This window comes from Musa acuminata, unplaced genomic scaffold (assembly GCF_036884655.1).
Source record: "Musa acuminata AAA Group cultivar baxijiao unplaced genomic scaffold, Cavendish_Baxijiao_AAA HiC_scaffold_327, whole genome shotgun sequence".
NCBI classification, from domain to species: domain Eukaryota; kingdom Viridiplantae; phylum Streptophyta; class Magnoliopsida; order Zingiberales; family Musaceae; genus Musa; species Musa acuminata.
Genome location: NW_027020586.1, coordinates 7,501 through 10,000, shown reverse-complemented (window position 1 = coordinate 10,000; position 2,500 = coordinate 7,501).

Sequence of the window (2,500 nt, the reverse complement as noted above, 5' to 3'; positions counted from 1 at the left end):
GGGACGGTGCTGCCTCACGCTTCGCTCGCTGTTCGCCGCTCGCCGCTCGCTCGCGCAACCTAAAATGGCCAGTTTTGGCCCGTTTTTGGGCTGTTTTGGCCTGTTTTTGGTCCGTTCTTGCGTGGCACGGCGACCGTCGTGAGCGGAGCAAAACGTCAGCCATCTCAGCACCCTGGAACCCCCCGGGTGGCACAGGGCTGGATGGGGCTTTCGTATAGCAGGGACGGTGCTGCCTCTCGCTTCGCTCGCTGTTCGCCGCTCACCGCTCGCTCGCTCAGCCAAAAATGGCCAGTTTTGGCCCGTTTTTGGGCTGTTTTGGCCTGTTTTTGGTCCGTTCTTGCATGGCGCGGTGACCGTCGTGAGCGGAGCAAAACGTCAGCCATCTCAGCACCCTGGAACCCCCCGGGTGGCACAGGGCTGGATGGGGCTTTCGTATAGCAGGGACGGTGCTGCCTCACGCTTCGCTCGCTGTTCGCCGCTCGCCGCTCGCTCGCGCAGCCAAAAATGACCAGTTTTGGCCCGTTTTTGGGCTGTTTTGGCCTGTTTATGGTCCGTTCTTGCGTGGTGCGGTGACCGTCGTGAGCGGAGCAAAACGTCAGCCATCTCAGCACCCTGGAACCCCCCGGGTGGCACAGGGCTGGATGGGGCTTTCGTATATAGCAGGGACGGTGCTGCCTCTCGCTTCGCTCGCTGTCCGCCGCTCGCCGCTCGCTCGCGCAGCCAAAAATGGCCAGTTTTGGCCCGTTTTTGGGCCGTTTTGGCCAGTTTTTGGCCTGTTCTTGCATTGCGCGGTGACCGTCGAGAGCGGAGCAAAACGTCAGCCATCTCAGCACCCTGGAACCCCCCGGGTGGCACAGGGCTGGATGGGGCTTTCGTATAGCAGGGACGGTGCTGCCTCTCGCTTCGCTCGCTGTCCGCCGCTCGCCGCTCGCTCGTGCAGCCAAAAATGGCCAGTTTTGGCCCGTTTTTGGGCCGTTTTGGCCAGTTTTTGGCCTGTTCTTGCATTGCGCGGTGACCGTCGAGAGCGGAGCAAAACGTCAGCCATCTCAGCACCCTGGAACCCCCCGGGTGGCACAGGGCTGGATGGGGCTTTCGTATAGCAGGGACGGTGCTGCCTCTCGCTTCGCTCGCTGTCCGCCGCTCGCCGCTCGCTCGTGCAGCCAAAAATGGCCAGTTTTGGCCCGTTTTTGGGCCGTTTTGGCCAGTTTTTGGCCTGTTCTTGCATTGCGCGGTGACCGTCGAGAGCGGAGCAAAACGTCAGCCATCTCAGCACCCTGGAACCCCCCGGGTGGCACAGGGCTGGATGGGGCTTTCGTATAGCAGGGACGGTGCTGCCTCTCGCTTCGCTCGCTGTCCGCCGCTCGCCGCTCGCTCGTGCAGCCAAAAATGGCCAGTTTTGGCCCGTTTTTGGGCCGTTTTGGCCAGTTTTTGGCCTGTTCTTGCATTGCGCGGTGACCGTCGAGAGCGGAGCAAAACGTCAGCCATCTCAGCACCCTGGAACCCCCCGGGTGGCACAGGGCTGGATGGGGCTTTCGTATAGCAGGGACGGTGCTGCCTCTCGCTTCGCTCGCTGTCCGCCGCTCGCCGCTCGCTCGTGCAGCCAAAAATGGCCAGTTTTGGCCCGTTTTTGGGCCGTTTTGGCCAGTTTTTGGCCTGTTCTTGCATTGCGCGGTGACCGTCGAGAGCGGAGCAAAACGTCAGCCATCTCAGCACCCTGGAACCCCCCGGGTGGCACAGGGCTGGATGGGGCTTTCGTATAGCAGGGACGGTGCTGCCTCTCGCTTCGCTCGCTGTCCGCCGCTCGCCGCTCGCTCGCGCAGCCAAAAATGGCCAGTTTTGGCCCGTTTTTGGGCCGTTTTGGCCAGTTTTTGGCCTGTTCTTGCATTGCGCGGTGACCGTCGAGAGCGGAGCAAAACGTCAGCCATCTCAGCACCCTGGAACCCCCCGGGTGGCACAGGGCTGGATGGGGCTTTCGTATAGCAGGGACGGTGCTGCCTCTCGCTTCGCTCGCTGTCCGCCGCTCGCCGCTCGCGCAGCCAAAAATGGCCAGTTTTGGCCCGTTTTTGGGCCGTTTTGGCCAGTTTTTGGCCTGTTCTTGCATTGCGCGGTGACCGTCGAGAGCGGAGCAAAACGTCAGCCATCTCAGCACCCTGGAACCCCCCGGGTGGCACAGGGCTGGATGGGGCTTTCGTATAGCAGGGACGGTGCTGCCTCTCGCTTCGCTCGCTGTTCGCCGCTCGCCGCTCGCTCGCGCAGCCAAAAATGGCCAGTTTTGGCCCGTTTTTGGGCTGTTTTGGCCAGTTTTTGGCCTGTTCTTGCGTGGTGCGGTGACCGTCGTGAGCGGAGCAAAACGTCAGCCATCTCAGCACCCTGGAACCCCCCGGGTGGCACAGGGCTGGATGGGGCTTTCGTATAGCAGGGACGGTGCTGCCTCTCGCTTCGCTCGCTGTTCGCCGCTCGCCGCTCGCTCGCGCAGCCAAAAATGGCCAGTTTTGGCCCG